The sequence below is a fragment of the Ursus americanus genome, chromosome 15 (assembly GCF_024610735.1).
Source record: "Ursus americanus isolate L20-20 chromosome 15, mUrsAme1.1.p, whole genome shotgun sequence".
NCBI lineage: Eukaryota > Metazoa > Chordata > Mammalia > Carnivora > Ursidae > Ursus > Ursus americanus.
Window position 1 is genome coordinate 8,379,523 of NC_142141.1, and position 27,463 is coordinate 8,406,985.

The window sequence follows — 27,463 nt, forward strand, 5'->3', positions numbered from 1 at the left end:
TCTTTGAAACATCACAGTGAAGCATTCATTATCTTTCCCATTTTTTAAATAGGAAAACCAAATTTGAAAGGATTTAAAGGGCATGCCCTAGGTGACACAGCTAGTACAAAACTAGAACCAAAAGCCGGGTCTCCTGACATGAATCCCACATCCTGCCCACTATACCAATTGTATATACAGCCCACATTTCTTTGTGGCTTTTCTTAGTGCAAAACTGGAGCCTGGAATGAAGTGGATTATCATCATATATTTTTTGAATAGATGAATGAGAAAGTGAAGGCTGTCCTTAGTCCCTTCTTCAGCTCTTTTCCATGCACCCCCTACATGGCTAATCTTAGTTGATACTTAGCAATTTCCTACCCTGTGGCTCTCGGGCAGCTTCCTGTTCCCTGTTCCCATTAAGAACTTAGCCATCTTTTATCCCATTCTTTCTAGTTTCTAAGAACATAAACTATAAGCCCAGTTAACATTTATTAAGTATGTACTATGTATTAGGTACTTACTTATCATATTAAATCCTTATAGCAAATGTAAAGGTTTAGGATTATCATTTCCATTTACGTATGAAAAACCCAAAACCTTTAACATTATATGACTTACAGAGCTAGAAAGTGTGGGATCTGGCATCCCATCCCAGATTTATCTGACTCCTAAAGTAGAAGGCCATACTTGCTGAACTCTCCTGCCTCCGTACAAAGCTGACTGACTGCCAAGAGTTTATTTTTTTACTCATCCCTCCCAGAAGACATTTGCATTTTAATAAGATCTTTCAACACTTTAGCCCAACAGTTCTCAAAGTGCAGCCCATGAGCCTCTGAGGTCCTTAAGAAAATTTTAGGAGGTCTTCAAAGTCACAGCTATTTTCATAATAATACTAAGATATCATCTGCCATTCTCACTGAGTTAACATTTGCACTGATGGTGCAGAAGCAACTGTGGACATAACTGCTGCCACTTTAGAACAAATCAAGGCAGGATACCCAACTATCATTGCATACGTCAACACCACACACTCATGGGAAAAACAAAAAGGGAGTTTTCTTAAGATTATCTATGGTGCACTGGGTGTTATCTGTAAATAATGAATCATGGAACATTACATCAAAAACTAAGAATATACTGTATGGTGATTAATATAACATAATAAAAAAATCATTATTTAAAAAGGATTATAATGAAGCTGTATTATTAATTTTATTAAAATCCAAATGCTTTAGTACACATGTATTTTTTAAAAATTTATTTGTTTATTTGAGAGAGAGAACAGACACATAGGGGAGGCGGAGGGAGAGGAAGAGAGAGAAACTTAGCAGACTCCATGCTGAGCACATAGCCCAACACAGGACTCCATCCCACGACCCTGAAATCACAACCTGAGCTGAAACCTAGAGTCGGACACTTAACCCACTGTGCCACCCAGGTGCCCCAAGTACACATATTTTTAATATTTTTTGTGACAAAATGGGAAGCATACATAAAACACTTTTGAGGCATACCAAATTCTCAAGAAAAACACTTGTGAGATTTTTTGAGCTGTGAACTAAACCAGCAACTCTTGCCATGGAGTACCATCTTTTCTTGAAAAATTGACAGACAAACTGGTTATTCAGACTTGAGTACCTGGCAGACATTTTCTCAAAAATGAACAAAGTGAATCTGTCATTTCAAGGAAAACAGCTGACACTATCTGATTTCAATGATAAACTTTGAACTTTCAGTGAAAATTAGAATTTTAAAAAATTTTACCTACCACCATGAGCTTGACAAGTTTCCAATACTTAAAGATTTTTTCTGATAAGATCAGTGGTGATATTAATAGATATGAGATTTTTTATATTGTATAATGAAATGTATCAATATTTGGAAGATCTGCATAACTCAGTGAATCAATATTTCCCAAATGATTAATGTATGATATTATAGAATCATACATGGGTAAAAGATCCATTCAAAGTGCAGGACAGATCAATGGATTTTAATGTAATAGAGTATGAAAAGCTCATTGATATGGGGTCAGGTTCCATACTACAAGTAACCTGTTTTGGTGTACTAAAAAAAGTCACCACAGTTATCTAAAAAGTCTGTTGAAATAATCCTCCCTTGCCTAATTACATACTGTGTGAGGTGGGATTTTCTTCATAACCTTCAACCTAAGTAACATATCACAACAGATTGAAAGCAGAAGCAGATCTTAGAATCCAGCTGCCTTCTATTAAGCCAGACATTAAAGAGATTTTCAAAAATGTAAAACAACGATGGTCTTCTCAACCAAATATTTTTGTTTTAGAAAATATATTTATTTTTCAGAAAAATATTATGTTAACATATGATGGTATATTGTTATTTTAAAAGGAATTTATTAATTGAAGTTTTAAAATTTTCTCAGTTTTAATATACAATATGGTAAATATAGAGAGGTATAACTCACACAATCAAAATCTCTTTGGGATCCTCCATTATTTTTAAGACTATAAATGAGATTTGAGACCAAAATTTTTGGGAACCACTGTTTTAATGCAAGGAAGTGATAATTTGGGTATTTCTGATAAACCAGTGGAGTGGGTAATTTGCAAGAGGACTTTCCTCTCTCTAAAAACCAAAATGTACAATCTATACATATTCCTGAGAAAACCTGCTCCCAGGAAACCCCCAATCAAGACTTGGGTTGCATGCTCTCCCTACATTACCATTTCACAGTGCCAGTTAAATCTTTGCTCAGGCAAAAGGTCAGCATAGCATGCATTTAATTCATATTTTTTTTCATGGATCATGACCTTTCAACTATAGGAGTCAGCAAAGGGAGGGGATTTCTATATAGTACCACTGGAAGGGTATCTTTCACCCCCAATGTGAATCTTAGTCTGAGAACATTTCTTGGCAGGTTCTGAGAGTCTGTATCTAATTAATCACCTCTTCAGACACTCGAGTGGACAGCCCTTGGGGCAGGAAGGGAGAGGCCTGGGAGGCAGAGCAGAATAAACATCTTAATCCAAATCAAGACTGAGGCCAGCTGTCCAGGCTGTCTTGTGGCCATGGCTCACAAGGCTGCTGCCTATGGCTGCCTCTACTTTATCCCTTGAAAGTGCCTCCTTCGCTCTCCTTCACACGCAAGCAGCCAGTCCAGTGTATGAATTTGTGGGTTGGACTCTAATTGCTAGCTGTGCTGGGAAGCCCGCCTCCCTCTAATTCACCCTTGACACAAATAGCTAGAAAGTTCACTTGCAAAGCCACAACTCCCACAGCAATGCCCTTGGGGGTTCCCTTCTAGAGAGGGAACTTCTATTCCATTCAAGTCAACAGCTACTTACCGAGCACCTATTTGGTACTTAGCACACCCGGTAAAAAATGAATCTGAAAAACAAATTTGGCAGAATCATGGAGGCTTGGAGTTTCTAGGTATCTCATCATAGCTGTACCTTCACACAGGGCCCACCAGCCTGTACTTGGACCACTTCAGTGATGAAGACCTGGCTGCCTCTTCAAACATTTTTAGAGAGCGTTAGTTGGTAGAAAATTATTTCTCCTTCTCTAGGAGAGACAGCATAGCACAGCGGTTAAGCCACATAGACCTGAATTTTATTCCCATCTCAGTCACTTACAATCTTGAGCAAGTTGCTTTATCGATCTATGCCTCAGTGTCCTTATCTGTAAGAAAGGAATAACAATACCCATCACATGTTAAAATAAACTATACTTGTGAAATATATTGCCTAGGTCCTGGCACAAGTTAAGTGCTTATTAAGCCAGTTCCATCATATAGTCACCTTTGACCTTTAGCAAATTTGTTAATTCAGATTCTTTTGTAACTGAAATAATACCTACAACTTATGGTTGTCAGGATGCATCCCTGATAGGACATTGTAAGCTTTTTTTAATATTTTAAGCTAGAATTCTTTTTTATCTATAAATAGAGGTAGCAGTGCTTGCTATCTAAAGGGGTTTTATGAGAAATTAAGTATATAAGATAGATATTAACTATGTGCTTGGTAAACAGTAGACTTCATTAGCATTCACTTCCATCCATTTGCCCTGAGAGATGTCTCCCTTGCATGGTCTTTTGTCCACTATTTGGATCTGCAGAGACTAAGTCAGATCTTTCTTCCAGTTGGATCCTTCATCATAATGTTTCCTGTGTGTTTTCTTTCCTCTGGTGTATACTTCTCCAGTATCTCCAAAGCATTTCTTGCATGATGTTTTGAGCCTTTTACCATCCTGGGAATGTTTCCCAAATGACCTTTAGTTTGTCAAGGTTCTTTTCAAAATATGATGTTCAGATTTAAATGTGAAATTCCAGGTGAAGACTGACCAGCCCAGAACAGTTTGAAACCATCATCTTCATTGTGTATGATGCTGAATTTCTTTGAATGGGACCAAAGATTAAGTGGTAGATTTGCCATATTGATTCATATTGAACTTGTAGTCAACTTAAATCATAGAGTTGTTTTCATATTTGACTGTTGTTAAAACATGTCTCTCCTATTCCATACTCATGAAGTTTAATTTAAAAAAGAAAAAACAGGGGCACCTGGGTGGCTCAGTTGTTAAGCATCTGCCTTTGGCTCAGGGCATGATCCCAGGGTCCTGGGATCGAGCCCCACATCGGGCTCCCTGCTCTGCTGGGAAGCCTGCTTCTTCCTCTCCCACTCCCCCTGCTTGTGTTCCCTCTCTTGCTGGCTGTCTCTCTCTCTGTCAAATAAATAAATAAAATCTTAGAAAGAAAGAAAGAAAGAAAGAAAGAAAGAAAGAAAGAAAGAAAGAAAGAAAGAAAGAACATGGAACACTTCACAAATTTATGTGTCATTCTTGCACAGGAACCATGCTAACCTTCTCTCTATCATTCCAATATCAGTATATGTGCTGTTGAAGTGAGTATGTTTAATTGTTTTAATCATAAATATAGGATTTTTTTCTTGCTCTCTGATAAAATTTGTTTCATTATTTTGACTCATTCTTCTTACCTATTTCTATTAAAATAAATCCAGATTTTGATATCCAGCATATCATCTACTTGTTGCATTCTCTGTTTACATATTTAATCAGAATGTTCTTTATTTAATTTAATTAAATTGTTGAAGAAGATAGGCCAAGTAAGAGCTGTGTAGGATGAGAGAGTGCACCTCATCCCCATCCAGGTGGATTTTGATCAACATTGTGAAGGTCTGGTCAGTTAAATGCTTATAAAGTTTCTGTATTGTAATACCATCCAGCTCTCAGTTCTTTACCATTTTACATACTCCATGCTTGCAAGATGACAAAATGAAGTAATCTTCCTCCTCTATGGCACAGGGGAAAGCATATAGCTGAGAACAAAGATTCAAATCTTTGTTCTTTAACACACTTGTTGGATGTCATGTGAAAAATTACTTAAACTTACCCTTGATTTTCCCGTATGCAAAAAAGACAACACTATTACACTGTTTACTGAGAAAATTAAGAATGGTGATAATTAGAATAAATTCTCCATAAAATTCAGTTATTGCTTATATCAGTAACTGGACTGAAACACAGATCATCTTTGTATATGTTTTAAACAGACAGATGAAGAAAAAAGGCTCAGAGAAGTAAAGTATCACCAAGATTCAAATTCATATCTGCTTCACTTAAAAATTATCTTTCCACAGGGCTATGGTACCTCGCTGAGAATTATCTGTATAAAGTCCTTTGTATTATAAAATCCCAGATTGATATGAATTGTTATTATAATTTAGTTTACCAGTTAGAAAAGACAGTTAGGTTCATTTAGCATATTTTGTCCTCCATGAATGCAAGTGGACTCTGGTGGTTACAAATTTGTATTTTTATATATTCACAAATCACCTTTCAATAATTTTTTCCTAGTTTTTCTTTTTTTTTTTTTACTTTAGACAGAATAGGTTTATAAATTCTAGAATCATCCTTTCCTTCTTAGAAAAACTCTAAGTATTTATCCTTTTCCAGGTCTCTGATACTTCTCATATTGAGAAATATGCCATGTTATTTTTTGTGGGTTTTTTTTTTTTAAGATTTTATTCATTTATTGGACAGAGAGGGACACAGCAAGAGAGGGAACACCAGCAGGGGGAGTGGGTGAGGGAGAAGCAGGCTTCCTGCTGAGCAAGGAGCCCAATGTGGGGTTCGATCCCAGGACCCTGGGATCATGACCTGAGCTGAAGGCAGACACTTAACGACTGAGCCACTCAGGTGCCCCTGTTTTCTGTTGGTTTTTTGTTTGTTTTTACCTACAAAATGCTTACATGTAACTGTGGGAAACTAGACAATAGGTAAAGAGTTACACAAAATGTAGTCAGGTATTAAAAATGAAATCAAGAGTTGTCCTAGATGGTCAAGAAAGTGATCAAGTGTGAGCTGCAACCAAACTCATTCTATGAGGCCAATATTACCTTGATCCCCAAACCAGGCAAAGACCCCATCAAAAAGGAGAATTACAGACCGATTTCCCTAATGAATATGGACGCCAAAATCCTCAACAAGATACTTGCTAATAGAATCCAACAGTACATTAAAAGGATTATCCATCACGATCAAGTGGGATTCATACCTGGGATGCAAGCGTGGTTCAATATTCGCAAATCAATCAGCGTGATACATCATATCAACCAGAAAAGACTCAGGAACCATATGATCCTCTCAATCGATGCCGAAAAAGCATTTGACAAAATACAGCATCCTTTCCTGATTAAAACCCTTCAGAGTGTAGGAATAGAAGGTACATTTCTCAATCTCATAAAAGCCATCTATGAAAAGCCTACTGCAAATATTATTCTCAATGGGGAAAAGCTGGAAGCCTTTCCCTTAAGATCAGGAACTCGACAAGGATGCCCACTCTCGCCACTATTATTCAACATAGTACTAGAAGTCCTTGCAACAGCAATCAGACAACAAAAAGGGATCAAAGGTATTCAAATTGGCAAAGAAGAAGTCAAAATGTCTCTCTTTGCAGATGACATGATACTCTATATGGAAAACCCAAAAGAAGCCACTCCCAAACTATTAGAAGTTATTGAGCAATTCAGTAACGTGGCGGGATACAAAATCAATGCTCAGAAATCAGTTGCATTTCTATACACGAATAACGAGACCGAAGAAAGAGAAATTAGGGAATCCATCCCATTTACAATAGCACCAAAAACCATACGTTACCTTGGAATTAACTTAACCAGAGACGTAAAGGACCTATATTCTAGAAACTATAAATCACTCTTGAAAGACATTGAGGAAGACATAAAAAGATGGAAAGATATTCCATGCTCATGGATCGGAAGAATTAACATAGTTAAAATGTCCATGCTACCCAGAGCAATCTACACTTTCAATGCTATCCCGATCAAAATACCAAGGACATTTTTCAAAGAACTGGAACAAATAGTCCTTAAATTTGTATGGAAACAGAAAAGGCCCCGAATCTCCAAGGAACTGTTGAAAAGGAAAAACAAAGCTGGGGGCATCACAATGCCAGATTTCGAGCTGTACTACAAAGCTGTGATCACAAAGACAGCATGGTACTGGCACAAAAACAGACACATAGACCAATGGAACAGAATAGAGAGCCCAGAAATGGACCCTCGGCTCTTTGGGCAACTAATATTTGATAAAGCAGGAAAAAACATCCGGTGGGAAAAAGACAGTCTCTTCAATAAATGGTGCTGGGAAAATTGGACAGCTACATGCAAGAGAATGAAACTTGACCACTATCTCACACCATACACAAAAATAAACTCCAAATGGATGAAAGACCTTGATGTGAGACAGGAATCCATCAAAATTCTAGAGGAGAACATAGGCAACAACCTCTACGACATCGGCCAAAGCAACCTTTTTCATGACGCATCCCCAAAGGCAAGAGAAACAAAAGATAAAATGAGTTTATGGGACTTCATCAAGATTAAAAGTTTCTGCACATCCAAGGAAACAGTCAGAAAAACTAAGAGGCAGCCCACGGAATGGGAGAAGATATTTGCAAATGACACTACAGATAAAGGACTGGTATCCAAGATCTACAAAGAACTTCTCAAACTCAATACACGAGAAACAAATAAACAAATCAAAAAATGGGCAGAAGATATGAACAGACACTTTTCCAATGAAGACATACAAATGGCTAACAGACACATGAAAAAATGTTCAAAATCATTAGCCATCAAGGAAATTCAAATCAAAACCACACTGAGATACCACCTTACGCCAGTTAGAATGGCAAAAATAGACAAGGCAAGAAACAACAAATGTTGGAGAGGATGTGGAGAAAGGGGATCCCTCCTACACTGTTGGTGGGAATGCAAGTTGGTACAGCCACTCTGGAAAACAGTGTGGAGGTCCCTTAAAAAGTTAAAAATTGAGCTACCCTATGATCCAGCCATTGCACTACTGGGTATTTACCCCAAAGATACAGACGTAGTGAAGAGAAGGGCCATATGCACCCCAATGTTCATAGCAGCAATGTCCACAATAGCTAAATTGTGGAAGGAGCCGAGATGCCCTTCAACAGATGACTGGATTAAGAAGTTGTGGTCCATATATACAATGGAATATTACTCAGCTATCAGAAAGAATGAGTTCTCAACATTTGTTACAACATGGACGGCACTGGAGGAGATAATGCTAAGTGAAATAAGTCAAGCAGAGAAAGACAACTATCATATGATTTCTCTCATCTATGGAACATAAGAACTAGGATGATCGGTAGGGGAAGAAAGGGATAAAGAAAGGGGGGGGGTAATCAGAAGGGGGAATGAAACATGAGAGACTATGGACTATGAGAAACAAACTGAGGACTTCAGAGGGGAGGGAGGTGGGGGAATGGGATAGACCGGTGATGGGTAGTAAGGAGGGCACGTATTGCATGGTGCACTGGGTGTTATACACAACTAATGAATCATCGAGCCTTACATTGGAAACCGGGGATGTACTGTATGGTGACTAACATAATATAATAAAAAATCATTAAAAAAAAAAAAGTGTGAGCTGCAGGTATCAGCAAAGACCTCATGGTAAGGACTGTAATTCTAGACTCCAAAAGATCAGTCCTTGATTTTTGAATTTTCCATAATCAAGCAAGGACTGCGTTCCTTGATTCCAGGAATCTGTTTTCACTTTTCTGTGCTTACTTGAGCTCCTTCTATCTGCATTGGTACCCAGTAGCAGTGCCAACTGTCAGAGCTGACTGGTTCACTCCTGTTGATCTGTGGTCCATGAACTCAGATACACTTTGCTGAGAGAATCATCAGAAGAGCCTGGGGGTAAGCCTGTGTTGACTGAAGAGCAGGGGGAATAGTTATTGCCCAGAATTCCTGGAAAAAATGAAGCTGCAACAAACCCAAACACTTTTTGCCCAAAGTCTGTAGGTTTTTAACTTATCTATATTACAAACATATATTCAACACTTACTCTATACTGGGTCTGGGCTAAATATTGGAGATAAAAAGTCAATCTAGGGGTGCCTGGGTGGCACAGCAGTTAAGCGTCTACCTTCGGCTCAGGGCGTGATCCTGGCGTTATGGGATCGAGCCCCACATCAGGCTCCTCCGCTATGAGCCTGCTTCTTCCTCTCCCACTCCCCCTGCTTGTATTCCCTCTCTCGCTGGCTGTCTCTATCTCTGTCGAATAAATAAATAAAATCTAAAAAAAAAAAAAAAGACGTGTCCTCTAGGAAGTTTCTCATAGAAGATGAAAACTCAACTTCTTAGTTGAATTTTGAGGAGCCACCTGCTAGTAGTTGGATGAAAATGTGAACAGAGATAAGGCATGCCAGAGAGTGGAAACAGGTAAGGGAAAGCAAGCAGAGAAGCATGAGATAACCTGTCAAATTTAGGAAACTGAAAATGCTTTTAGGTGACTAGACAGTACATTGACTGTGAGGGAGTGATGGGGGCAAAGCTAGAGAAGTGATCATGAGCCAGATGGTGAAGAATTTTGGTTGCTAAGGTAGGGAGTTTGAACTCTTACCCTGTGGTGGCCAACTGAAGGAATTTAATCAGCAAAATGAAATGATTATAACTATGCTTGAAAAAGATGGCTTTTATTAGAGGTGTGTAGAGTAAATGGAGAAATAACCATTCTGAAACCCAGACAGTCCAGTTAGGAGGCTGTGGCAGTAATCAGGTTAGAAGCAATGGCTACTGACTAGAGCAGTGGCCACTGGTGGGAATCAAATAGAGGGAACAAATGCAAATGATATTAAAGAAGGTAGAATTCGGGGGCGCCTGGGTGGCACAGCGGTTAAGCACCTGCCTTCGGCTCAGGGCATGATCCCGGCGTTATGGGATCGAGCCCCACATCAGGCTCTTCAGCTATGAGCCTGCTTCTTCCTCTCCCGCTCCCCCTGCTTGTGTTCCCTCTCTCGCTGGCTGTCTCTATCTCTGTCAAATAAATAAATAAAATCTTTAAAAAAAAAAAAAGAAGGTAGAATTCGAGTTCCTGGTGACAAGAAGAATGACATGGGAAGAAAGGGATAATAGTAGATTAAAGAATCTAGGGCAATTCTCACATTTCTTATATGGCTAACTGCACTGATTATGGTTCCTTTCATTGAGATAGGGCATGAAGTGGGAAGATCAGTTTTTGGGTGGTAAGATGATGAGTTCAGTCTTGACATATTGAAGGTCTACAGGATTTCTAAGGGAATATTTTAGTTGACGGTTTTATATAAGAGTCTGAAACTCATTTGAAAGAAGTAAGGAGAGAGACATTCATCAATGTATAAAAATGGTGGTTTGAAACCATGGATTGACATGGAAGGAGGAGATACCAATAACAATTGTTTTGGAAGATCTGCCCAAAACATATACTTTTTCTCTAAGAACTCTCCCTCACCTGATCCACAGGTGGACATATTTGAATGGTGTGACTTTGCCATACACCATAATTGTCATAGCTGGTTGGTCCAAACTGGACTAATCAGAATGTTAGCTATGGGGTCTCATATTGAAACATCTTTGCACAATATCTCCATAAGTTGTTTGGCTGTGGAAATGTAAATTCAGGAAGTATGGAGCAACCATATTTGGCTATGAAAAAGCTAAACAAATTAAGTTGAGAGGAATGGAGGCAAGCCTGGGGAGATAAGAGAGAGAAAAGCTCCAAATTGCCTAATAGTTTTTGAAACTCTGACAGCCTTTCACGAAGCCTTGGTTCCTTAGGAAATACCCCCCCCCCCAATTTTTCCAATAAATCCCAATCCACACCCTCAAACATCCCATTTTTTCCCTTATTCTTGTATGGAATGAAAGTGTTACTTACAAACAGAGGGAGAATTAGAATATAATTACTTCGAAAGCCTTAATAAAGGTATAAATCCAGGCATTAAGTAGTAATAGCTGCTAACAAAGCAAAAACTAAGCAACCAAATATTATGTGTTTCCTAGGTGGAATTGGACAATATCACCTCTGGTAAATCACTGCCAGAAAATCAAACTTGGGTCTGATCAAGTCTCTAAACCTGACTAACAGTTTACAGGAAATACAGGGTCCAGAGGAGCATGTTAAACTTTACCATGGGGATAAAATCAGTAATATACAGACTGTGACAAGCATTACCGGACAAATTACCTTATTTTTTTCATGCAAAAAAATAGATGGGAGGAGGTGGGAAGGTGATCCAAAAAGTTAAATGAGAGTTAAGGGACATGTGAATCAATTTTAATATTTAGACCTTATTTTGATCTTGAGTCAAATTTGTTAAAAGGTATGAGATAACTAAAGAAATGTATTCCCTGACTGGACATTTTATGATATTAAGGAATTATTACTTTTAAATATGATAATGATACTATGATTATTTTTTTAGAATAGTCTTATACCCTTTGAGATACATACATAAGTAGTAACAGATGAAAAATATAATTTCTGGGATTTCCTTCAAAATTATTAGAATGTGGCAGAGCAAAGCAAGGAGTATAGATGAACTAAATTGGCCCTGGAGTTGATAATAATTGAAGCTGAGGGTTCATTATACTATTCTCTCTACTTTTTATGTGTTTAGAATTTTCCATTATAACAAGTTGGTTGCTTTTAATAACAGCTCGACATACCCAGGAAATGGCATCTGAATATCAATGTAATATACCATGTCAATAAAAGATAAAACTCACATGATCATTTCAAAAGATGAAGAAAATACATTTGACACTTTTTAAACTAGAAATAGAAAAGGAATTTCTCAACCTATTAAAGGTCGTCTACAAAAAAACAAAACAAATCAAAACAAGAACAGTAAATAAGATACTTAATTGTGAAAACTCAATGCTTTCCCTCTAAGATTGAGAACCAGGATGCCTGCTTTTGTAATGTCTATTCAACATTCTCCCAGAAGTTCTAGCCAGCACATTTAGGCAAGAAAATTAGATAAAAGACATTTAAGTATTAAAGGGAGAAGTAAAACAATCTCTATTTGTAGATAATACAACCTTGTATATAGGAAATCCTGTAGAATCCACTAAAAAAGCAATTAGAATAATGAGTTCATTTAAAAAATTTTTTTATTATGTTATGTTAGTCACCATATAGTATTTCATTCGTTTTTGATGCGTTCCATGATTCATTGTTTGCGTATAACACCTAGTGCTCCTTGCAGTAGGTGCCCTCCTTAATACCCATCACAGGGCTAACCCCCCCACCCCACCTGAAACCCTCAGTTTGTTTCCCGGAGTCCATAGTCTCTCATGGTTCATCTCCTCCTCTGATTTCTCCAACTTCAATTTCCCCTTCCTTCTCCTAATGTCCTCCATGCTATTCCTTATGTTCCACATATGAATGAAACCATACGATAATTTTCTTTCTCTGCTTGACTTATTTCACTTAGCATAATACCCTCCAGTTCCACCCATGTCAATGCAAATGGTGAGTATTCATCCTTTCTGATGGCTAAGTAATATTACATCATATATATGGACCACACCTTCTTTATCCATTTGTCTGTTGAAGGACATCTTGGCTCCTTCCACAGTTTGGCTATTGTGAACATTGCTGCTATGAACATTGGGGTGCAGGTACCCCTTCTTTTCACTACATCTGTATCTTTGGGATAAATAACCAGTAGTGCAATTGCTGGGTCATAAGGTAGCTCTATTTTTAACTTTTTGAGGAACCCCCATACTGTTTTCCAAAGTGGCTGTACCAGCTTACATTTCCACCAACAGTGTAAGAGGGTTACCCTTTCTCCACATCCTCTCCAACATTTGTTGTTTCCTTCCTTCATTTTTGCCATTCTAACTGGCGTAAGGTGGTATCTCAATGTGGTTTTGATTTGAATTTCCCTCATGGCTAGTGATGTTGAACATTTTTTCATGTGTCTGTTAGCCATTCGTAGGTCTTCTTTGGCTAAATGTCTGTTCATGTCTTCTGCCCATTTTTTGACTGGATTATTTTTTTTGGTTGTTGAGTTTGATAAGTTTGATCTTTATAGATCTTGGATACCAGCCCTTTATCTGTAGTGTCATTTGCAAATATCTTTTCCCATTCCATGAGTTGCCTCTTTGTTTTGTTGACTGTTTCCTTTGCTGTGCAGAAGCTTTTTGTCTTGATGAAGTACCAAAAGTCCTTGATGAAGTCCTTTGCTGTGCAGAAGCTTTTTGTCTTGATGAAGTCCCAAAAGTTCATTTTTGCTTTTGTTTCCCTTGCCTTTGGAGACGTGTCTTGAAAGAAGTTGCTGTGGCCTATGTCGAAGAGGTTACTGCCTGTGTTCTCCTCTAGGATTTTGATGGATTCCTGTCTCTCATTGGGTTCAGTAAAGTTTTCAAGACATAAGATCAATATACGAAAATGAAAACAACTGCATTTATATTAGCATCAAAAAGAATAAATAGAATACAAAAAGTAAAACATTTAATTAATCTAACAAAACTTATAATCTGAAAACCATAAAACATTAATGAAAGAAACTAAAGACCTAAATAAATGGAAAGAAATGTCATGTTCATTAATCAGAAGGCTTAATATTGTGGTGATAACAATTTGCCCCCAAATGATTGATTGACAGATTCAATGCAATCGCTATTCAGATGCCAGCTTGCATCTTTTCGGAAATTAACAAGCCAATTTGAAAATGCATATGGGGGACATGTGAGTGGCTCAGTTGGCTGAGCATCTGCCTTCGGCTTGGGTCATGATCTCAGGGTTCTGGGGTGGAGTCCCACATCAGCTCCTTGCTTAGTGGGGAGCCTGCTTCTCCCTCTGCCTGCTGCTCCTCCTGCTTTACTCTCTCTCTTTCTCTCTGACAAATAAATAATCTAAAAAAATAAATAAATAAAATACATATGGAAATGCAAGGGCATAAGAATGGCCAAAACAATCTTGAAAAAGAACAAAGTTGGAGGACTCACATTTTCTGATTTTAAAACTTAGCGCAAATCTATACTAATCAAAACAGTGTATACTGGTATAAGGATAGACATATAACTAAATGGAATAGAACTGAAAGTCCTGAAACAAAACTTTCACTTGCTAGAATGGAAAGTGCTCCTTCCACTAAACAGTGATGACTGAAAGAAAAGAGAAACATCATTTTACCAGGGGAGACGGAGATGTAGGCCCATTGGTCGCTTAGTTTTGATGGTTTTAATATATAGCTCATTAGAAAAAGCGTAAGGTCTTGTCCATATGTAAAAGAGTCCATGAGCCTTTGGCTCAGGGCGTAATCCCGGAGTTCTGGGATTGAGCCCCACGTCAGGCTCTTCTGCTGGGAGCCTGCTTCTTCCTCTCCCACTCCCCCTGCTTGTGTTCCCTCTCTCACTGGCCGTCTCTATCTCTGTCAAATAAATAAAATAAAATCTTAAAAAAAAAAGAGTCCATGAAAATCAGAACACACAGAGAAAAGGAAAGAGGAAAAAGGACACTAATTACGACTCAGTGATGATGACAATAACAGCCAACATTTATACAACATTTACTAAATGCTGGGCCTATTTCTAAATATTTTCAATTCATTGAGTCATTTAATACTCACAAAAATCATAAGTACCACAAAAACCATAAGTACCATTATTATTCTTCTCATTATATAGATGAGAAAACTGAAGCACAAAGAGTTTATATAATTTACCCACAATGAGGTGGGTTGGAAGTGTTAAGCCAGGGGTTCTCAACAGTGATTGCACATGAGAATCATGTCAGGAGCTTGTAAAACACCTAATGATCAGTCCGTACCTCAGACCAATTAAACCAGACTCTGTGGTCGGTTTTAAAATCTCCCCAGGTGATTTCAATATGCAGTCAAAGCTAAGAACCACTATATTAAGGCCCAGTTGATCAGAGTAAGAGGCCTACTCACTTAATACTACAGTGTCCTATGGTTTAAAGACAGTGATTTTTCAGAATGTGGCTCCCAGAGGCATTGCATGAATATTGAAGTGAAAGTGAATTAAAATTATCAGGTCTTCATCAAAACCTTGGATCTTTGTTTTAACCATCCTACAAGGTAACTGATGCTAGTTCAAGTTTGGGAACCAGTAATACAAGGATTAGGACAACTTCCTCTTCTTTTGTACCATGGCCTAGGAGACTAGAGATGTGCATTTTTAGTACAAAGTTCTGTCTCTAGATGTTTATCCACTGGCAAGTGTTTTGCCTATGAAGTCCTTAGATTCTTCAGTTGTAAAGTGAGGGGACAAACAAAAATCTCTCAGATGTTCTATAAGGTTAAAGCTCTGCTTTTAGATAATTCTTCCCTAATTTTCAGAACTGATTCAAGTTCCCTGATAGAAAGAGATTCTCCTAAACCATAAACAAGCACATTCTAATTTCCAGGCATGAGAAGTCAGTATAGCAAAGTGATTAAGAGCATGGGCTCCTGGCTGTATCTAGGTTTGAATCCCATTTCCACCTCTTCCTATCTGATTTTAGAAAAATTTTTAATTTGTGGGCCTCAGTCTTTATTATAAAATTGGATTCCTACTCAGAATATACCTACATCTTAGGCTTATAGCAAGTGTTAAAAAAAAAGTGCTTATAGAACACTTAACATCAACTCAGGCACACATTGAGCTCTCAATAAATGAAAATTATATTTATAATTATTAGTATTGTTTTTCCACACTGGATATTGCACAAAATTTGAATTTCAATATTGCTCCCATTTCCAGGCATATCTCAAAGACAGGTATGAATGAGAAAGTTTTGGAAATTCGAAGAGAAAGTGACTATAGGAGACATGGGGCTGTGAGCAGAGATTATATGACAAGAATGAAATCCTAGGATCATTCTCTCTTAGAACTGGCAGGGACCTTAACTAACTTCTAGGTCAACCCTCTATCCTAATGGATCTGGAGAAAGGGGCCATGTTGAGGTAGAATCTTGGCCTTGACGGGCAGCAATTTATGAAGCATTAATGGGAGGTGTCCTATTAATGGATGTGACTGGGGTTGGGCTACTCCAGAGGCTTTCAACCTACAAATAGACTACTATTAATTCAGAGTGAAAATAAAAGCCAATGTAGGAGAGAGAAGATTTTGAATGGAGGAAGTCTCACATTGTCTTAACAATCAAACCAAATGTTACGTGTCCTCCATTTCACCAGAATGGTTCCTGAAAGTAACCCATCTTGCATACTTACAGTTGTTTCACCCATTGGAAAGTTCTATGTCAGACACCCACAAGATTTATCACCTGTGCTACAAAATTCCCCATCCCTTTCCTGTGCCAAATACTGATTTTTAAAATACACATGAGATGAAGGCCAATGAAAGGGGAGGATGCAGAATGGACTTAAGGTTGAGAGAGTTAACACTCACAGTGCCCCCTGAGGAGGGCACTGGAAGGTATTCTTGGCTATGGGAAGGCAGAGTGGGGTGCTGATACTGAGGCCAGAGACATGAGAAATAATTGCCAGGTATAGAAAGCAGATATGGGAGAGTGTTGAGGACAAACTGTACTCTCTTAATTTTAGGTATTTCCAACCCCTGGTCTGTAATAATCTGTTACTCTCAGAAGCAGGGGAAGATGCTAAGTAAAAGACCCTGAATCACGGTAGTAATACAAATCTCTCAGGAAACAGCCATATTAGTTTTCTGGGACTGCTGAAACAAAATTCAGAGGCTAGAAGTCTAAAATCAAGGTGTTAGCAGAGTTGTTACTTCTGAGGTCAGTGAAGGAGAATGTTTCATGCCTCTCCTAGCTTCTTTTGGCTTCAGGCGTTCCTTGGCTTGCAGATGGTGTTCTCCCTGTGACTTTATGTTATGTCCTTCTGTATGTGTCTGTCTCCATGTCCAAATTTCCCCTTTTCATGAAGACAGAGTCATAAAGGATTAAGGCCCACCCCAATGACCTTATCTTAGTTTGATCATTTACAGAGACCCTATTTCCAAATAAGATCACATCCACAGTTACTAGGAATTAGGACATTAATGCCTTTTGGAAAGGAACACAATTCAACCCATAATATAGCCCTTGCTTTGCTCCCATCTCTAACATGAGGCCTATACAAACTTTCCTTGGTTACTCAATTTCTTGAGTCTTCAGTGTTCTGTCCTTAATTCAGAGCGGTATGGCACATTCCCTACTGCCTTCCACCTGGAGAAGTATGGGGGGGGTGTCTCTGTACCTCTCTTCAAGCACTCTGTCTAGCAGAGAAAAGCCTCAAAGTCCTTTTTCCTAGAGCTGTTGACAGGCAGCTGTTGCACGAGAAAATGTAGATCTGGGAGGAACCTCAGGAATCATGCGGTCATACGATAGAAGAGTGGACCAGGACACAAAAAGTCATTCTTGTTCAGGTGTATGGCAGAACCAGTTACAAACTCACTGTCCTTATTTGAAGGGCAGCACTCTTTCCATTCTACTTTTGACCAGCTCAGTATTATATCATGCACCATAAAAGGGTCAAAGGAAGTATAATATTCCACTGAGTTAAAGATGTGCATTATTAAACATTTTTAAGTCTTTGGAATAGAGATGCTATTTATAATCAATGGCGAGTCTAAGTGGAAACATTTTCTATTTTAGTGGAATACAATAGTAAAACACACATCTTATTGGGTGTCTTAAATCCACTAAAATATAATTTAAGAAATAACCCCAACCTTCCAGTTATCTCCCCTCTAATTAGGAAGATAATATTTTGTTATTTGATGTCATAATAAGCATTATTAAGACAATGTAATTGAGAAGTTTGCACTAACAACTTTGGCTATAGAAGGCAAAAAAATTAGAAGAAGAAGGAGGAGGAGGAGAAGAAGAAGAAGAGGAGGAAGAATTATGTATTGAAAATGCAAAACCATCATCCCTACCACTCCCTTTCTTTTTTTTTTAGTAATATTTTTTTTATTATATTATGTTAGTCACCATACAGTATATCCCTAGTTTTGGATGTAAAGTTCCATGATTCATTACTTGCGTATAACACCCAGTGCACCACGCAATACGTGTCCTCCTTAATACCCATCACCAGCCTATCCCATTCCCCCACCCCCCTCCCCTCTGAAGCCCTCAGTTTGTTTCCCAGAGTCCATAGTCTCTCATGGTTCATTACCCCTTCTGTTTACCCCCCCTTTCTTCTTGCCTTTCTTCTCCTACCGATCTTCCTACTTCTTATGTTCCATAAATGAGTGAAACCATATGATAATTGTCTTTCTCTGCTTGACTTACTTCACTTAGCATTATTTCCTCCAGTCCCGTCCATGTTGCAGCAAACGTTGAGAAATCGTTCTTTTTGATGGGTGAGTAATATTCCATTGTATATATGGACCACATCTTCTTAATCCAGCCATCTGTTGAAGGGCATCTCGGTTCCTTCCACGGTTTAGCTATTGTAGACAATGCTTCTATGAACATTGGGGTGCATATGGCCCTTCTCCACTACTCTTCTGTATCTTTGGGGTAAATACCCAGTAGTGCAATGGCTGGATCATAGGGTAGCTCAATTTTTAACTTTTTAAGGGACCTCCACACTGTTTTCCAGAGTGGCTGTACCAACTTGCATTCCCACCAACAATGTAAGAGGGATCCCCTTTCTCCACATCCTCTCCAACAATTGTTGTTTCTTGCCTTGTCAATTTTTGCCATTCTAACTGGCGTAAGGCAGTATCTCAATGTGGTTTTGATTTGAATTTCCCTGATGGCTAATGATTTTGAACATTTTTTTTCATGTGTCTGTTAGCCATTTGTATGTCTTCATTGGAAAAGTGTCTGTTCATATCTACCACTCCCTTTCTAAACCCTTCCAATGTCTTCTTCTTGCTCTTAGGATAAAGGTAAAATCCTAACCTCCTTACATGGACCACAAGGCTAGGTATGTCCTAGCACTTCCTAAGTTCCCATCCTCATCTTGCACCACACTTCACTTTCTCCACAGCAGTCCTTTTTTTTTTTTTTCCTAGTCCATCATATTTCCATGCCCCTTCCTTCCCACTACAGGAATTTTCCCATGCTGTTTCCTCTTCTTGGAGCGCTTTCCTTACATTCCTCAACCAGATAACTCTTAACCCCTCTTCTGATTTCTTTAAAAGAGTCACTTCTTTGGAAAAACCTTCTCTAATTCCCTGAATAGGTCAAATTGGTTCCTTATATGCTCTCAAATCAACATGTATCTTTTTCTTTGTAGCCCTTGCTGTGAATACATATAGTTATACATTAATTTGATCATTTGAGTAATACCAGTTTCTGCTATTAGACTTGAAGCTCCTTGAGGATGGATTCCTGTCCATTGTGTCCCAGGACCTAGCATAAAGCCTGGTACATAGATGATGCCAATAAATATTTGTTGATGAATGAATGAATGAATGATGAATCTGTACTTGTTTATAGAAGATGTCATGGTAGCTTTATGATTTGACCTTCATCTTGGAAAATGGTGGGCAGTGAGCATAGAGAATATCACAATCATTGGGTCACACAAACATGAAGTAAAATCCCAATTCTGCCTTCGATGGAATTACTGAGATCATTAAATTAAATAATATATAAAACACCTGTGCAGCATCTGGAATGCAGATAACACTTAATAAACCACAGCCTTTGTTGTTGGTATTACATGCTTATCTCTAAGAGGCTGCTTGAGAGTAGGGGTCATGCCTAAATCAGTACTTTTGTACATTTGTAGTACCTTCTGCCTGCCACGTGTCCATAAATGTCCATTGACTGAATGCATGGCCTTAGGGTTAAAGAAACATTTCTGAGGCAAGTACAGGAATTATTGAATTTGCTTTTTGTCTAGATCTACATCTAAATAATAACTGTAAAAATCACCTTTATTTTTTTCAAGAAATCATTTACAAATGGTAGGGAATCCTTCAGAATGGTAGGAAACTTTATCCCATCTCTCTCTCAGTGTGAATGTTCCTCATGCTGCATCTGTGATTCAGCAGTATTTTCAGGTTTGTCACCAGCCCATGGCTTAAGGGCAGAAAGAAATCCCTAAATCAAATCATGGGGCAGAGCTTATTAATGCCATTGGCTTATGAATTTCCACTGTGGTCCCCAGAGCTATTCACAAGCTCTTGGCTCCTAACTACTTTATCTATCATTTTTGGCTACAAGCCTCCTACTACAGAAAGTTTGACACAGTGTGTTTATGAATAAATTTATTTTCTCTCATTATGCCTCAATTTTGATGAGTCTTTTAAATCCATGGATATTGGCTTTTTTTTCACCATAGAAGCATTTTAATCTATTTTTGCCTTTGATCATTTCTTTTAGTTCTATTTTATAATACTATTTATCTGTGTATTGAATATCTATTCTCTTATCTGTAATTCTCTAAATGTCCTTATAGTTTTGTTCTTTTTTTGTGAATTAACTTTTACTTTGAGATCATTGTAGATTCACATGCAGGTGTAAGAAATAATACAGAGAGATCCTATACACCCATGTGCAGTTTTCTCCTGTGGTAATATCTTTAAAAATATTGGGGAGCCTGGGTGGCACAGCGGTTAAGCGTCTGTCTTCGGCTCAGGGCGTGATCCCGGCGTTATGGGATCGAGCCCCACATCAGGCTCCTCCGCTATGAGCCTGCTTCTTCCTCTCCCACTCCCCCTGCTTGTGTTCCCTCTCTCGCTGGCTGTCTCTGTCTCTGTCAAATAAATAAATAAAATCTTTAAAAAATAAAAATAGAAATATATACTATAGCATCAGAGATAGGATATTGACATTTCTATAATTTACCAATCCTGTTTAGCTTTCCCCAGTTTTACTTGTACTCATTGGGGTGTGTATGCATACTTAGTTACATAACTTTATTACACGCTTTGGTCCATTTTCCACCTCTACAGTCAAGACACAGAAGAATGCCATCACCACAAAGATCCCTGATGTTGCCCTTTTATAATCACGCCCAACTCCTTCTTGCCCAGTTTCACATTGCTCTTTTTCTCTACATCACTTTCGTATTTGTCTACCACATTACTGATTAGATTTTCTGCAATATCAATCCTGCTTTTCACTGCTTCCAGTACAAATGGTAATTCTCCAGACAGAATCTTTTTTCCTCATAGTCCTTTTTTAAAAAGTCTCATTCATGTCTCCTGCTTTGTTATTCCCTTTTCCTCTTGTAGCTATTTTCACATGAGCATAAAATTGGGTAGGAGCCTGGGGAGTCATCTAATCCAGGGAGGCAAATTCTTCGAAAATATGCTGACAGATACCTCTATACTTCATGTACTGCAATCTTGCAGTACTCCAAGGCATATACGACTAACCAACTGGATGTGGCCTACAAAGCAAATTTCTTTGACATTCATGGCCTTTTCCAATCTTTCATTTCACAAATGAAGAAATGAAGGACAAATATAAGAGATCCTGTACCAAATTCTACAGGTAAGATTGGGAAATAGATCCATATCTGAAAATGAATGGAAAACCAATGCCATTTGCCATCATTTAGTTCCAAGTCTTTGCTTGGCCTCAGGGATGTTTTGCATCTAGGCTGGATACATGGAACTTCTGGAGGACGAAGAGCTCTCAGGAGGGATCTACTGATAAAGCTATTTTTCAAAAGTGTTCTCTGCCTGAAAAATTTCCTGCCTGAATAAGGCAAAAGATGGAAAGACTGTGGATCCCACCTCTAGTTTTATTTATGTAATTGGAGACTTCTCTCCCCACCTTTCTCTTCAGCTAGTCAAATCAATCTTTAAAAGCAAGTAGGATTCAATCTGGCTGTATGTAACTAACAATGCAAAACACCACTAGTAAGAACAGATAGGGAAAGATAATTTTCTGTCTCAATCACAGAGAATATGGCCATGTATTGTAGACCTCACTTCAGAAGAAAGGCAGTATTATTTAGTGGCTAGGGCCATACATACTGGGTCCAGCTTCTGGCGTTTGAAGCCTATCTCCAGCACTTTTTGACTGGCGACTTTGAGCAAGTTACTTAAACTTTTATTGCCTCAGCTTCTTCATCTGTAAAATAGGGATTATAATATCAGTACCTACCTTACAACAATGTTGTGAAGATTAAATAAGTCAACATATCCAAAGCACTTGGAAGGTTTCCTGGCATATAGTAAGTGATAATATAAGTGATTATATATAATGGTTATTTCACCACATCCAAACATAATGTACATAATGATCTTATGAAGTAGATATTACTTTTCCCATGAGGGAAATAAAAACTCAGGAAGTTAAATAATAAAAACAAATAAGTACCAATTTTAAACAGATCAGAAAAAGCTAATATTTCCAACTAGGGGAAGTCATGGAACCCTTCTTAGAAGAATAGGCAGATGAGTTCATAGGGAAGGAAGGAGACCATTAAAATATTAATGGTTGAAAAAAAGAACAAAACATGTCATACCCTGGGTGTCAGGTCTCCTGGGGGAGGATACCAGATGCATAAGGCTTAGACCAGCAACACCATTTCATTCCTTACCTATTTATTGGGCATCAGTTAAATACACACCATGATGTAACTATGACGAGGAACGTAAGACACTAAAGAAAACATAACCCCAGCCTCAAATGTAAGTACTATGTATTCTAGAAAAGAAGAAGTAGAGGGTAGAGATTGGTCATTTTCATGCCCTTTTATTATATTATTTTCTAATAAATTTCTCAGCACTAAGCAGGTGAAATTTTCCAAAGTGATAATACTTTGAGGTCCATTCCTATTACTGTAAATGTCATCAGAGTTTGTCCTCTCAATGACGGCGTCAGAATAAGGGTTGCAAACTGAAATCCTGCAGAAGCCAAAAGGGATAATAAACAAATTAAGCATTCTGGGTATAAGTGCGAGAACACTAGGAATGTAAAAGTTGAGGTATAGACCATGGAAACCAGGGGAGAGGGGGCATACAGCCTATATAAAGGGCACCCACTCTTCACTTGTAGTGGGTTATTGCCAGGTCTTTTATATCTTTGAGAGAATCCAGAAATCTGAGAATTTAATGTGAAAGTTCTTTATTTTTAAATACTGCATCAAATATTGTAAACAAAACTAGGTGTGCTAAACAAAACGTGTTTGAGTGTCATTTTTTAGCACTTGGCAGCCAGCTGGGAGCTCAAACAAGCAATGACGTACAGTGGGTGCTCTTCTCTTTCCAGCTCTCTGAGAAAACCTAAAATTCCTGCTCCAAAGCCCTCCTCCCGGATACCGTCTACTCTATCCCCTTATGCCCACTGGCTCCCCAGACAATAAGATGGACAACTTAAACCAAGAGTCTTACTGCCAAGGTGTTACTGCTGAGATTTTAAAGTTTCAAATCCCTGGTTTACAGTGAGTCATCTCAGATTCAATTAGTGGAGAGTTCCTCTGGGTTTGTCACTATTGGCAGAGGGGAAATGACTCAGACTATAGAGAATGCGGTGCCTAATGGGTCCAGCATGTGAGGGCTTTTGAGATTGCTGGGTATAGTGCTCATGGTGCCCAAAGGGAGCACAGAGGAGGGCTAGAGGTTGCAACATGCTCTCAGCCAAACTCACTGCTGACTCTTTTGGACTAAAAAGAATTTGAGATATTTGCATCTGACCTCAAACATAAAGTAGGTCCAGCACCTCAAGGATATGTATTATTACAAGCACTCTGGTTCCTTCTCCAGCCTTGTTTCCTTCTGTCTGCCCAAACTGTGCACTTTGTATTTACTATCACCAAACTTGCAATTCTCCCAATCCCCTTTCTTGCTTCTATACCTTTGTAAATGCCATTTTGTCTTCCTGGAATGCCTTTGGCTTTATATTTATATTTTGCTTTTGTATTTCACAGCACCTTGTACATGGACAGGCAGTCGATAAGGGTTTACAGAACTGTATTGAATTGGAATACTACACAGCCCTGAAGTGACCACACTGTGACCTAGTTCAATCTTGTGGGCCAGACCTAAAACATCAAATACTCAGGCTCTGCCATCTAAGCCCTCCTGAGTTATCTGTGAGCATGAGTGGAGTGATTAGAGCAGAGAAAACAGGAATACACAGATAATTGAAAAGCCAGTAGTTTCACCCCAATGCTATCATTCACTCAAATTCAGTGAACATTTTTTGAAAAAATACTTTGTCAGACATTATTCTAAGCACTTGGGATACAGCAGTCAGGAAGAGGAATCTGTTCCCTGCTCTTCTAAAGCTTGTATTATATGTGGTAGGGGAGGAGAAGTAAATCAGTAAATATAAACAGGAGAATATCAGGTAACATTAAATTCAATGAAGAAAATCCCACAAGATAATCTGATAGAGCTAGAACAGGTGGGTGGAGTTTCAGACAGAGTAGCAGGGTTGGTCTTTCTAGGAAAGCAATGTTTGTGCTGAGACATTAGCGATGAGGACTCAGCAATGCTAAGACACGAGGAAAGAAAGAGCATTCCCATAGAGGAAACAGGAAATGCTTGGAGATGGGAATGAACTTGGTGTGTTCCAGAAAGAAAAGGGCCAGAATGGCTGGAGCAGCATTACGGAGGGCAAGAAATAAATTTTAAGAAGTAGTCAGGTGCCACAGAATGAAGGGCCCTATGAGACCACAATAAGGAGTCTGAACTATTCTGAATGTAATAGCAAACCAGTTTTATACAACTTTCTTTCATGTTAATGACTTTCCTCCACTTGGCATGGAATGCCCCATGAAAGGAGGAGAAACAATAGAACAGAATAACTAAGGCTGAGATGGAACACGAGATGGCTCTTTGCTTATGGACACAATTTCAGACCAAAGGCCTTTATTGTTAGGGATCAAGGCCTTGGCAGTGCTATTAAGAACTTGTGACTCCATGAGGTGCACTGTTATTGAAACAATTAGACACAGGCAATGTCCTTTCTACAGGGATCTTTGTGGGCCTATATACTTCCTTTGCATATGAAATCTACAAGTATTTTGTTTCTCAGACCTTAGCATATATGAAAGACCTGCAGATCATGTTAAAATGCAGGTTCTGATTTGGTAGATTTGGGGTGCTACATTTCCTTTTTTTTTTTTTTTTTTAGCTGCTTAATGAATAAGTTTATTATCTTTATCTGAAAAATCTTCATAGAAAATTGTGGTTTGGTTTATTAGCTCTCAGCAGCCTACTCCTGAGTGCTAAGGAAGCTTGCCTTCTTCTGAGCTACCCAGTTTTCTTCTGGGCAAGAGACATTTGGGGACAGTTCCACCTTGTCTTTTTTACTTCTTTCTTAGGCTTCTTCTCATAGACTAGATTCTCTCATGTAACAGTGTGAACTTTCTTATACATGTCCTCCATCATGTCTGGAGTTACATTGTTGTTTATGTATTGAGAGAATTGTTTCTTAAAAGCATCGTCATCTTCTTCCATTAGGTAACTCATATAATCTGCAACATTCTGACCCATGATGTGCTTCTGAAGTACTTCTGCATTGAATTCCTTGCTTTCTGAATCATAACTAGGGAATAGTTTGGTACTACGAGGGGTAGACAAGCCTCCATCCACAGCTCCCTTGAGGGCCCCAAAAACTTTATTTCCAGTAGTAGTTCTGGTAAGCTAACATCCGAATAGCAGGTGAAGTCACCAAGTTGACCATCAATGCTTTCCATATTGTATTCATCTCTGGTCACGTCCAGTCGGCCTTCATAGATCTCATCTATGCCAAACCTGTTGAGAAGCCCATGGACCAGCAACATGCCGATACAATATGCTACATCATGATTTGTCAGGCCAACCTTTATACCATACTTTGGGAGTTCATAAGCATAAGCTGCACAAACTATCATATCTCCTTCTGTACAGGCATAAGCAATCTGACAAATGATATCTCTGTTGGTTACATGAACTCTCACCCTGTATTTAGGTGTGTTGTACTTATTTTTATCTGGAATTACCAAGCATTTCTGAGTATAGTAACCAGTTTTACCCTCTCATCTTTTTCTAAATTTCACTTGGTATCTCTTGAAGTAAGCCTTGTTTTTGAGAACTTTTAACAAACCCCATCCTGCAGATCAAAGACTGCTGTCTGTGGCTTGCTACAGACCCGTCAGGGTGTTACATTTCTAGTAATCTCACAGGTGATGCTGAGGCATCATATGGTCAGATCATGCAGTCTGAGGACTACATTTTAAGAAACCAGAACTAAGGCCCCTTTGGCTAGGATGCAGTTAGATCCCTTCACCTGTCTCCAGTTTACCTGTTCAGATTCAATCCCCTTGGTTCCAGAGCTAGAGTGACCTTATATAAAGGGAAGTAGAAGATGAAAAGAGATCAGATACAATTTGAAATCATACCTAGACCCATGGGATCCTGAATTAAATAGTGAGGCCAGATGGACCACGTCAAATCAAAGTCCTATACATGTTAAGTAGTCACTCTAGATGCCTCTCCTAGGGCACCAGGGCCATTTGTTCCAGAATCTCTTAGAAGACAGAAGGCAATTTGAAACCAAACCTGAGCCCTGAGCACCTAGGACTGGCCAGTGGGGCCAGCTGACCCTTTTCAAATGGGACCCCATGTCTGTCTCCAGAAACACCAGGCTCCCCAGCTTGCTCCTGCAAGGAAAGCTCTCTTTGTATTGCTTCAAAGTCTTGCACAGGATATTAGCCACTTCCTTCTCTATAATTCATCCTTCCACTCTGCCATCTGGAATATTTCTCTTTTACAAGTGCCTAAGTTGTTATAGTTTGAGGCAGTTGAATCTTAAATTTGCCATTTTGGGTAATTTATTGTTTTTAATGCTTTCTTCCCTAAATTCAGATTCTGTGGTTTGAAACAGACTCCAGCCAGGATTTCTGCTTCCTAGTTGGATATCTGGTGGTCTGTCCTTTCCATGTCTTCTCTGGGTTTATTTTTCAGCTTCCCACTGGTGACTACCAAGGGTTTCTTCAAATCACTCCTCCCACTGCATCCGTTAGTTTCCTCCATCCCATCACTGTCCTGAATGCCTTGGTCAGACCCCTTATGGTGGGAGCTAAGACAGAGCTACTGGGGACTAGTAGGCTGTAATTTCAATTGTAACACAAAGGTCTTGCTCTGCCTAAAACATCTTCCTACCGATACTCTAAATCCTACCTTTAAAAACCCTTCGGGCTATGGTCATATAAACAATAGGTAGAAATAAGTACAAAGTAAACAATGAGATTTGAGGGGAAAGAGACCTCACAATTGTTGAA

General features: G+C 38.7%; 1 non-coding gene and 1 pseudogene across 1 annotated transcript; both read right to left on the bottom strand.

Moving 5' to 3' along the window:
• Positions 1-4,766: 4,766 nt before the first annotated feature.
• Positions 4,767-4,873, bottom strand: LOC123788654 (U6 spliceosomal RNA). Its single transcript, XR_006778567.1, has one exon. It is a non-coding gene; the product is annotated as a U6 spliceosomal RNA (small nuclear RNA).
• A 20,525-nt stretch (positions 4,874-25,398) lies between these two features.
• On the bottom strand, positions 25,399-26,257 carry LOC123788620 (large ribosomal subunit protein uL18 pseudogene; annotated as a pseudogene).
• Positions 26,258-27,463: the final 1,206 nt, after the last annotated feature.